The 12,277-nt window shown below is 37.8% G+C and overlaps 1 protein-coding gene and 1 long non-coding RNA gene across 2 annotated transcripts in view; one reads left to right on the top strand and one right to left on the bottom strand.

The window, feature by feature from the left end:
• The window catches only part of LOC147014424 (protein CFDP2-like), a 121,096-nt gene extending 112,374 nt beyond the window's left edge, over positions 1-8,722 (top strand). The window contains exon 4 of the transcript XR_015050763.1: positions 8,066-8,722. The gene's annotated coding sequence lies outside the window, so the exon portion shown is untranslated. The remainder of the gene's footprint in view (positions 1-8,065) is intronic.
• LOC147014426 (uncharacterized) lies at positions 5,188-7,220 on the bottom strand. Its single transcript, XR_015050440.1, has 4 exons — positions 6,171-7,220; positions 5,916-6,074; positions 5,598-5,655; positions 5,188-5,373 (listed from the first exon to the last, which is right to left on the bottom strand). It is a non-coding gene; the product is annotated as an uncharacterized LOC147014426 (long non-coding RNA).
• Positions 8,723-12,277: the final 3,555 nt, after the last annotated feature.

Here is a 12,277-nt window from a genome sequence, read left to right on the forward strand (position 1 = left end):
TCCTCTTAAAGGTATATTTGGATTTTGTGATCATGATAAAGTTCTGTATGGTCTTAAAATTAGATTTCAACTACAAAGGAATGATAATGAAAATAGATTGCTTTTTGGTGTTGGTAATGCTTTTGGTGATCAGAATAAATTTGTAATTGAGGAGATGAGTTGGTATATCAGTGAATATACTCCTAATCTTAAAACAGAAGAGATGTTGAATCGAAGACTTAACTCAAAGAAACCACTCAGTGTATCATACCTCAAAAGAAGATGTCAACACGTTAAACTCAATCAAACTACTTACACGTGGAATTTGGGTGTTCTGGAAGGAAAGCCACGATATCTGTGGATCATTTTTAAAAAGCCAGATGGTGATACTGCGACTGATAAGAATAATGCATTGAGTGATAATGCTAAGGTGAAACAACTTCGCGTTTCTCTAGATGGAACATATTATCCACGAGATAGATTGGAAATTAATTGGGAAAAAAATGATTTTGCTGAAGCATACAAGTCTTACCAAAAGGTGTGTGAAAGTAATGGAAATAAAGAACCTATTTTGGATATGACAGCATTTAAAAGTTTGTATACAATCTATGCGTTTGACCTGAGCGCGCAAAAGGAAACTATAAAGTCTAATCGAGTGGATACTTCCCTATACATTGAAAGAGGAGAGAGTGAAGAAGTTGATACATATTGTTTGCTTTTGGAAGAAACAGAATTGCAGATTAATACAGATAATGGTGTGATGATTAGTCTCACATAATTTTTTGTTAAATAAATGAGTGGCAAAGTACCAACTGGGGTATATGTTAATCAAATCAATCTTCATAAACTATCATCTTGTGTTCAAAATCAAAAGCCTTGTACGATTAACGTTAATACAATTCAGAGAAAAGGAGCAGTAAGAATTGATGTTTTGCTCACAAGAGAACAGGTTAAAATCTTGAATGACACTGGCTCACTTAAAATTAAAATGACAAAACCAATGTTGAAAAAATATTCAATAAGAGAGACGAGTGGAGGATTTCTCCCATTTCTAATTCCTTTATTTGCTGGTTTAAGTGCGGTTGGAGCATTGACGGGTGGTATTTCAACAGCGGTGAAAACTGCCAACGAAAGGAAGGCTCAACTCCAGGCTCAAAAAGAATTGGAAAGACATAACAAAGAGTTGGAGAAACAAATTAGTGGAAGTGGTGTAATTGTAGATTTTGCTGAAAAACTTGAAGGTCTGCCTGATAAAGCGAGATTGTTAGTTGGAGATATGCTTTCTTCTATAGCACAAGCAGGTGTAAAATTAACGAAAAGAGGTAATGGATTATATCTTTCTAATAAATAAATGAGCATTGATGAGTGGTTGAAAGAATTTGGAAAGAATACAACATCAAATTTACAACTTGCCAAATATTGTAAGAAATTAAAAATTCATAATGTGGTTATTTGTATGAGAGATGAATTAACAAATGTGTCGAAACATACAAAGAATATTATTATGAACTTAGAAGATAATAATGGGAACGGTTCTCATTGGGTTTGTATTTTTAATAATCAAGACAAATATTATTTTGATAGTTTTGGTCTTCCACCACCTGTTGAAGTTATAAAATTCTTACAGAATGGTGTTTATCAAACATTTCAAGTCCAAGAATTAAATTCCAAGTGTTGTGGTCAATTATGTCTATATGTGTTATTTCAACTCAACAAAAATATAAAATTTTATGATATTATTTTTAATCTAATATAAATGACTTATGTTGGTAAAGATGGTTCTATCTTTGGTGTATCTCAAGAACTGGATATTGATTTATCAAATTATTACACAAAGGCACAGGCTGAACGACATAAATATAATATAACCAAAAATATTAACATGAAAAATGCTTTTAAATTAAAAAATTATCCAAGCCCGACTGACGCGAATGACTTGGTGAGATTAAGCGATTTATCACAATATATATCCTTAAATAAAACGGCTGTGTATTCCAAAGATACAGAAGTGTTGATATTATCTCCAGGTCATACAGAATTCACAGTTCGAATTAAAATAAATTTTTATAAAGAAGGGCGTATCGTTTGTATGAGAATAGAACAATGGGGGTATGATATGAATGATTTAGGGTATAATTGGTCATTTAAAATTAACCTCGAAGACCTGGAACAATTAAATCAGTCTCGTAAGGAAGAATATTATCCACTTGGTATCGAGAATGAGTTTTGTGGGTCCACGATTAGTAAACAACAAATAAAAGAATTTAATAAGGGCAAATATAATAATGGTTTTGCACTTGTTTATCTCATGAAAACAGAAAAAACAGGATTATATATAATAAGTAAGGAAATACAAAATGATTTAACTATGGGAAGATGGGGAGGTGTTTCGTGCCATAATATTATTCTAACATATATTTCTAATACATAAATGACAGCAAGAAGGCTTCAAGAAAATTATCATTTCTGTGTCCAAGCATACCTTCAAGAAAAGGGTATTCGGTATTTTAATAAATATGTTCTACAACATAAGAATGAGGTATTTTCAATAAAAGATTGGCATTATGCTGATGTTGATAAACCAACAACTTTAGATTTAATTAGAATGTTAAATAATGAAAAAATTATAAAGTTAAGAAAAGGTAAGGCTCTTTTAGAAATTCAAAAGAAATTTTATTGGTTTCCTGTTGTAAAAAAAATTATTTTCGATGCAGGAATAACAAGAAATCCTGATGAATATATGTATAATATTCTATGGGGTGTAAACGATTCAAGTATAGTAAGGGATGAGGAAGGAGTTGAAGAAGAGAGGGAGAAGAAAGAGAATGAGGAAAGAGAGAATAGAGAGAGGGAGGAAAAGGAGAAGAGAGAGAGGGAGGAAAGAGAGAGAATGAATAAATATCAAAATATGGAAACCAGTGAGATTCAAAAAAGATTGGCGGTATTACAGAAAATAACTCAACCCACCGAGGAGGAAAACAAAGAATTGACAAGTCTATTTGCAATACTTTCTTCAAGACTATTGACATCGTCAAGCCATTCATTTTAATTCAAGTTTTTTCTTAAATAAATGGAGGAGAGAGTGAAGGCATTTCTAAGGATTCTTTATGTTTTAAAAATTAAGATTCAAATGTGCATGTTGGAAACTAAAAAGGTTTTTGCACTCTGCAGAAATTTTTCTCATAAATAAATGAGTTATTGTCTCAAATGTAAAAAGAAAACTAATACTAAAAATATTTCATATATTAAAAGTAAAAATAACAGGGTTATACAAAAAGGTATATGTTCGGTGTGTGGTTCAAAAAAATCAATTTATCTCCAAACACAAACTCGGAGGAGATATACAAAAGTTTTTATCAGGAAGTAAATTTACAACTACTGGAATACCAGGGGAATTACATCTTCCAGGGTATTCTTTCTGTGGTCCAGGCACAAACTTGGATAAAAGATTAGATGAGGCAGACAATCCTAAATCCTGGAGTAAACCAATCAATAGAGTTGATGAAGTGTGCATGAGACACGATATTGATTATGGGAATACCACAACGTTGGAAGAAAAGCATGAAGCCGATAGAGAAATGTTGTATAATTTGTCTCTGATACAAAATCCAACCTTGAGAGAAAAAGTTGATAGGTTCATCGTGAAGAAGATGATTAGTGCTAAATTGAAACTTGGACTTGGAAATTCAAAAAACTCATAGGCTCTAATGATGCCATTAAGACTGAAGAGCAATTAGCTGATGAATTACATAAACCAATATTCACAAAGTTTCAGAGAAGGAAAGTTTATTCCAAGGAAGTTGATTATATCTGGTCTGCTGATTTGATTGAACTCAATAATGATAAGGGGTACAAGTATGCTTTAACCGTTATTGATTTGAGGAGTAGATATGTGTGGGTTGTCCCTTTAAAAAACAAAACAGGTAATACTCTTATGTTAGCTTTTCAACAGATATTTAATAAAAGTAAGAGAAAACCTAAAAAATTGTGGACTGATGAGGGTAGAGAGTTTTATAACAAGACATTTATGAATTTTCTAAAAAATAACAGTATTACATTATACAGTACCTTTAATGAAGGGAAGGCAGTTGTTGTTGAACGTTTTAATCGTACCTTAAAAGAGAGACTATATAAAAAATTCACACAACTCGGTTCACAACAATGGTTATCTTTTATTCAGGATATTGTGGATAAGTATAATGACACGATTCACACGTCAACGAATATGAAGCCATCAGAAACATTTACAAAATTAAAATATGAAAAAGAGATTAATGTCAGAAAACCTAAGTTCAAAGTTGGTGATATCGTAAGAATATATAGGTGGAAATCTCATTTTGAAAAGGGTTTTACTGAACGATGGACGAAAGAACTTTTTAAAATTGTTGATGTAATAGATACGGTTCCTTGGACTTATAAGATATATGATTTGGAAGGGGAAGAGATTTTAGGTTCATTTTATTCACAGGAATTACAAAAGACAAAGATAAATTGAAATTTTTTGACTCCGCCCCTTTTTGACTCCACCCACACAAGCCCCACCCACATAAACCCCACACAAACCCCACACAAGCTCCAATAAATTGAAATTTTTTGACTCCGCCCCTTTTTGACTCCACCCACACAAGCCCCACCCACATAAACCCCACACAAACCCCACACAAGCTCCACACAAGCTCCACACAAGCTCCACACACACAAGCTCCACCCATATTCACATAATTAGTGATTAGTTAATTAGTTCCCCCACACACAACATGTTTATTTAATTAAAAAATTATCCACCCATCCACACAAGCTCCACTCATCCACCCATCCACCCATCTCTCCACCCATCCATTGATCCACACAAACCTCATCCACATTCGCCCCTGCCCACATAAACCCTGCCCACATCAACCCCTCCCACATAAGTCCTGTCTACACAAGCTCCACACAAAAACTCCACACACATAAACCCTGTCCACATGAACCCCTCCCACACAAGCTCCACCCACATAAACCCCGCACACACAAGACCCACCGAAGCCCCGCCCACATAAGCCCCACCCACATAAACCCCTCCCACACAAGCCCCACCCCCCTCATCCCCCCTGTGCGCCCCCCCACCTTTGACCCACCACCTCCCTCATCCCACCCCCCACCCTTCCCCACACACACACATGGGGAGGGGAGGGATGGGATGAGGGGGTGATGGGCCATTGGGGGGGGGGCGCACCTACCCTCCCTTCATGTTTTGATCCTCTTCTTGTAATTCAGAATCAAGTAATTGTATACAAAACAAATATAATTTATTAATATTGAAAATATTAAATATTCATTTGCGAGAATGTATAATCTTTCCCAGCAATCTTCTCCAGATGTCTTGTGATTTCGAAACTCAGACACCATATTCTGTTTTGAAACAAAAAGTGGATAATAATTACATGGTAATATGAGTAAGCCTCGTTGACCACTGAATTAACACACCAGGAGGCCGACTCAGCCTGTCATCCTTTCAAGGTCAATAAAATTAATTCCAGTGTACTGACAAAACCGCGTTCAAACTAATAATGCAACCAACATTAGACGACATTCTAAAGAGAGAGTGATATTAATAATAATTCAGAAATATTTACCTCCAGAAAATCATGTGTTGTACAAGATTGCTTCAACAGCTGATGTTGTGCGATAGTGCTGAAAAAAAAAAAAAAAAAAGTCAAGGGTATAGATGAAGAGACAGACAGACAGGGAAAGCAACACACACCCACACACGCACACACACACACACACACACACACATAGACACACACACACATAGACACACATAGACACACGTGTCTCACCATTGGTTTAATTCATTCGAGATCAGAGACCGGTCATTATAAATCATTGATCTCTTCAATAAGAGCAGAGAGAGGTAGGTAGGAAGACAGACACACACACACGTGTCTCACCATTGGTTTAATTCCTTCGAGATGATAGGACGTGATAAGACTTCGTGCCACTCATTGAAAATGTCTTTCAATTCTCTTCTAAAATCATTGATCTCTTCAATAAGAGTATTAATTTCATGAACCACGTCGTGATACGTAAACTCAATTTCTTCCAATGCCCTGTCAGGGAAAAAATATATATATATATCAGAATTATCATGATTTAATTAATAATCATTTGCTTCATCGTTCAAAGAGAAAACCAAACAAACTTACCAACTCTGTAGTAAGCTTTTGCCTTCATCGGAAGAGAGATCATCCATGTCTCAGTTGTAAAAATGAAAATCCTGTCTGGCAGAAACTTTGTCTGGTGAATCACTTATAAGGCTTACAATGAGAAAATTCCCGAAACATTGGGTGCGGCCACAGGAAATGACAGCTTGGAAAATAACTGGGCGATTGTATGAATCATTTACAAAACATACTTAAAATGGTTTCGATTCAAATGTTTTCAGTTCGTGTTCTGAGATAAAATATAAACACGAGACCTTGTCTCACAGAATAGTTCCTATTTTTTCACAGCATGACTGTCTAAAACCACACAACACGACCGTGTCAAAAAACACTTCCTCATTTTCACGGCATGAACTGAAAACATTTGAAACAAAACTTTTTTTATGGCGTGGTTTATACACAAAAATGATTTGCAACTCGGACGGTGGTCAGATGAGATCATTAAGAGAAGTTTATCATTTCGTAATGGCACAAAAGGGGTATCTTAAAAAATATAAAGATTCAAATGTTTTGTTTGTCAATATTTTAGATGGGGATTATTGTGCAAAGAAAATTAAACTATTGAAGGAATTTGAGAATGAACAAATCTTTATAGGTTCAATGAGTGAGCTGATCAACCTCCAGGTTAAAGGGGAGACAAATAAATATACCTTGGGATAGCCTGGTTATATATATACAAAGCCTGGTGTTGGCTTAGTGGTTAGGGTGGCGGCTTGGGATCCCAGTGTCCCGAGTTCGAATCCCGCTCAGCTGCTGAATTAACACCAGGGGGTTGACTCAGCCTGTCATCCTTCCGCGGTCGGCGAAATGAGTACCAGTATACTGGTCCCGGTGTATGCCCCGGTTAGAATAGGTGTACCATATCCCTGTGTTGTAAGAGGCGTCCAGGAAGGGCATCCGACCATAAAACCAAACCCCTGCACAGCAGGGAAAAACGGATAAAAAGGGGGTTTATTTTTAGGGAAAAAAAAAAGGGAATCGCTGAAAATCCCCCATTCATTTACATGGGGAAAAGTGAGCTAGAACCATCATATTCACCCTACTCATAATAATAAACGCATTCACTATACCACATACCTTTCCTCACTGATTGTAAATAAATGCTTTGTATAGAAATGTTCCCAGCTCGTTTTCGTCTTTTTCTTCATTGTTCCAGCATGGTCCGTATTCTAGCCTGGCCGGGACGTTATCTCCCAATGATCTGTTTCTTAGCCGGTACGTCCTTGGCAGTTACGCTCGGCTGCATCTGATCCAGTAAGGTGATCCAGTTTGAGGAAGGCGTACCGAGGGCGTGTCTCCCGGTAATTAGATCACGTGACCATTTTAGGTGACCAGTTTCCATTAGATGAAGGACCCTAAGCCACATGGTTAGGTTATTGGCGTTCATGGTCGATTAGCAACCCGCCGCGTCACGGAGTTATCTGTGCGTGATGGCCTGCAATTCCAGAGAGTCTTGTGGGAATACGCATTTGCTCACTTTACTCTTTCTTGATTTATTCTTTCTTTTCTGAAATCAAAATGCCGTTGTATGCTGCATATTGTTATACAAACCGTGATGGTCCTGATCAAGGGAGCAAGGGTAAGTGTGATGATCCTGACATTTCACAGGTAAGTGTGATGAGATTGTGAAAAATAGTATAACAATTGCAGACTCAGTTGCAATGGTCTTGTCCAAGTCTGAGCTGAAATACATGTAGGTCTTGTTGGTGTACATAAATCGAAATGAAAAAAAATTGAGGGGAGTGGAGGGGGATATTCGACTCTTAAAAATGTACATTCATCACACACTCTATAAATTGTTTGTTGTGTATGTTATTCATATAAGCCGCAAGCACTATTGCTTCCATCCTTCACAAATTTTATGTTTATTTCCACAGAGTGACCCACAGAGCCCACAGAGATAGGCGATCAACATGAAGTGGTTGTAGACAGGTGGTCTCCAACAGCACGGTCGTGGATGTGCTCCAACCACTCTTCAGACGAATACTTTGACAGGACAGGTCAATGTGTTCGTCTGGAGTCAACCACTCTGCCAACCATCCTTGCCTTTCCTGATCCTCTTATCGGTAATGTTTTCTTACCCATCAAGGCAAATTAGATTATGTTGTTGAATGAACAATGTCAGACCATGTTATGCAGTTTGGTTATTTATTATACAATTAAATCAGTAAAGGTGAACTGTAGTTTAGGAAACAATAAAAACCATGCTTTTGTTCATTTCAGATACACCTACATAGAATACACATTTTATTAACATATCTAACTTAATAAACAAAAATTATAATAAACCTGGGAGTAATCAAATTTCCTTTTTACAGAATCACATTGAAAAAAAGTGTAAAATTGCGTCAATATCAATAATATTGTCTCGGCCGAGTACCCGTTAATACGGGATTCCTCAGATGGTCTTTGCGAGGGATGGTCTTTCTTCGCGAGGGATGGTCCAGTCATTTATGGCACTGAATTAAATAACAAGAAAAAGAGCAATCAGAGATTGCAGACCCTTGCCAGGACTTTTGGGTGGTGTTTATGTCGTCTTTTGTAGTGTATTTAGTGTGGCATTTGTGTACTGGTGTGTTACGTAATTAATGAGACATAACAAGAACTGCCACTTTTTATTTTTGTTTTTGTTTTTTTTTTTTTGCTGCCAATTTTTCATCATTCTACATGAGTAGTCGCACAAGGTGAAAATTTTGTCTCAATCCGACAAGCGGTTGTGGAGAAAAACACAAAAGTTCTGTGCGGTCAAACAAACAAACAAACGAACCCAAATGCAATACCCTCTCCTTTGGCAAGGGTAATTACTTTACTTTACCATTGCCCAAGGTCACCCAAAAATCGACCGTAAACATATGCAGAAAGCAGATGGCTGAAACTCACTTCTTAATTATTTATTATTTATTATTTACCTTTTAAAGGGTTTATTTGAAAAGCAAATTACAGGGAAGAGGGTTGATGAGACATTTTAATCAGTGGAACAAACCAAGCGAGTCAAAAGACACAAACAGGCAAATGGGAATACGCAAACTTATATGCAAGAAGGAGAAATAAAATGCAAAACCTAATCCACTGGGCGCCAGAGATCGCACTCGTACAACAAAACAATAATGCGGGCAGGACTTCCCTTCATCTCGACGATTCGTAGGGTGGACGCAGGACTCGATGCAGCCCACTTTAGAAACCAGAAGCAAGACGAGAGCCAGTGACAATGGTATCCAAAGTTGAAGTAACACAGCCACGAGTAGGGCCAGCACAGCGATGAGTCAGCCTTCAAACAGGCCACGTGGTCATCTTTGGCCTTTTCCCCGAACGAGGCCTCCTGGTCGGCACTTCTTCTTCCTCCAAGTGCTGAGGTATTTCTTCCCCTCTCAAAAGGCATGGTGATACGAGCTTGGGTCTATCCCAAAACTTCTGCAAGACCACAAGAATTTCTGCCTCACAAGCTCCTCCATGGACCACTTGATCGATCTCCTTCCACACAAGCCTCCCTTGGTTCTCTCATGAGCCTCTCTTTGTTCTCTGCTCTGGGGTGGTGTTCTTTTCTTCCTCCTGGTTAGAGTCCTCCTCTTGGATCTCACCTATGGGGTGGCCCCAATAAAAAATAAAAGTACATTGCCACTCCCGGCTCCACAGCACACTGTTCTGCCATGACTGACACATACTGGACAAAGAGATCGTAATTAACTTAGTTGCACACACGTGTGTCTCTGCGATGGGAAGTTCTCACCTTGGCCCACCTACAAACAAGAGCTATTTACATATACCTAATTAATTTGTCGACCCTGTCTATAAATTACATACACTGTCTCCTCAGCATCACATGTGACAAATGACTTACTCTGACACATCCCTGTTACATGGCAATCTAACCTGCGCAAAACACACAGACCACACTACACTTACTACAGTCGAGCTATGGAACCCGTCCTCCCTTCCACATAACAATATCAATGTTTATATTGAAAAGGTTTCATTAAAAACTTTCAATTTCTTTTGTTTGTTTGCTTCATTCTATTCCAGAAACACCAAAGCTGTGAGCTATCAATTTGTAGACAAACGTCTGATGAGACATAAAAGATCCCACCTGCAGATACCGATAAAGACCCTTCTTCATGTTGAGATGAATCAACAGCATCAAAGCCCAAAGTTGCAATGATTCATCAAGAACATCAATATGTCACAACGGAGTCTCCAAGGAAACTCAAGCGGAGGTTAGATGATGCAACTGTACAACTGGATCGGTGCAGAAAGAAACTTAAAGTGAAGAAACAGAAATTGAGTTACTTGAAACGGAAAATTACGAATTTGACCTTGTTTGTTGATATTTTGCAAGATCAGCATCTGATCTCATCGAGCTGTGCAGAGATGTTAAAAGCAACCTTTAGTGGAGTACCCAAGGAAGTAATGAAAATAATGCTCAAACGCAAAAACACGAAAGACCTTGGAGCATACCCAAAAGCATTGAAAGCATTCACCATTACCCTGATATTCATGTTCTGTTCAAGGAGAGCATGTGACTATGTGAGACAAAAATTTGATTTGGACTTACCACATCCACGTTAAATCAGGTGATGGTATCGCAGCATCGATGGTGATCCAGGCTTCACAAAGCCAGCATTTGCAGCACTTCAAGCCATAGCAAAGGACAATAAAGCAAAGTGGAAGGAAACCGAATGTTCACTAATATTGGATAAAATGGAAATAAGGAGAAGCATGGAATTTGTCATTGGAAAGTTTTTAGGCTATTTCGATGCTGTCAGTGGTTCAGTCGACATTTCAATGACAGTTGCTAAAGATGCTTTGGTTCTCATGGCAGTTTCAGTCAACAAATCGTGGAAAATTCCAGTCGGATATTTGCTATTAAATGGTATCACGAGTGGACAAGAACGGATCCTTCTTTCCGTCATCCAGCCGACTCTTCTCAGAGCGTATATGTCGTACCAGACGTTTATCAAATGCTGAAACTGCTGCACCACTCATTTTCAGACTGAGGCACTTTGAAGACTTCTGATGATGACAAATATCAAGTGGCAGTACATTGAAGAGCTAATGAGGCTTCAATAATCGGAGGGACGAAGACGAGGCAATAAACTGATGAATGCCCACATCTAATGGAGGAAACATAAAATGAAGGTGAACCTGGCTGCACAAGTTTTCAGTTCAAGTGTGGCAGATGCTTCGTGATACTGTATTGCAATGTGGGACTGAATCTGCTGCAGTTCAAAGGCTGTGATTTCAAAGAGAGTTGAATTTCTGACACATTGAGAATTTAACTTTCTCAACAGCAGGAATCCCATTGGAAAGGGACTCAAAGCCCCAATGACCAAACACTGTAGATCCCACGAGATGCTGAGAACACTGAAGATTTTATGAGATATTGAGATCCTCGTACAAGATCCTTGGTTTGAAGGATGGTGCCGTGTACTTGGGTCCCAGAAAGACTGGAGGTCAGCATTGTTGCGAGTATTCAAAGCATCACCAACATTTTCATGGAACTTGTAGCTGCCCCAAATACCCCCAAGAAAAATAAAGTAGAAGTAACAATTAAAGGATTAAATGCACGTTTCAATAATATTATGAGTATACATAACAGGGGTACGCCTCTGAATGTTTCATTGGTTGTAGGATCGTTTTGAAGCTTACTATGGCAGTAATTTTTGCAAACATAATGAAGTACCTCTCTTCATCACTTGCTACCCTTGCCGAGTGGCTTGCAAAATGGTTGATACGGAAACACTTGCTTGGAAAGTGATAGCAAGCTGTTTGCTAATGGAACACACAAGTTAGACAAAGGTTTCTTGATTTGAATGCTTTCTTTTTCCTTATTATGGTTTAACTTGTAATTTTTTGTGTTGTTTTGAAGTACAGTGTCGGATACCAATATTCCATTCACCAGTAAGCCGACAAGGGAAATAACTAAGAATTAACATGAATGTTTGACGTTAAAAAAAAAATACACTTTATCAGTATCACAAATATATTTGCAAAGAATATAAGCTACGACATCTTCTACTTTTTCTTCTCCACCTCCCTTCTAGTGGGGTCAGCAGGGGAAAGGTTCTGGCCCAAGCCTTGCATGAAACGACTCA

Source organism: Eptatretus burgeri, chromosome 13, assembly GCF_056783735.1.
Source record: "Eptatretus burgeri isolate ZD-2024b chromosome 13, Ebu_testis_v1, whole genome shotgun sequence".
Classification (NCBI taxonomy): Eukaryota; Metazoa; Chordata; class Myxini; order Myxiniformes; family Myxinidae; genus Eptatretus; species Eptatretus burgeri.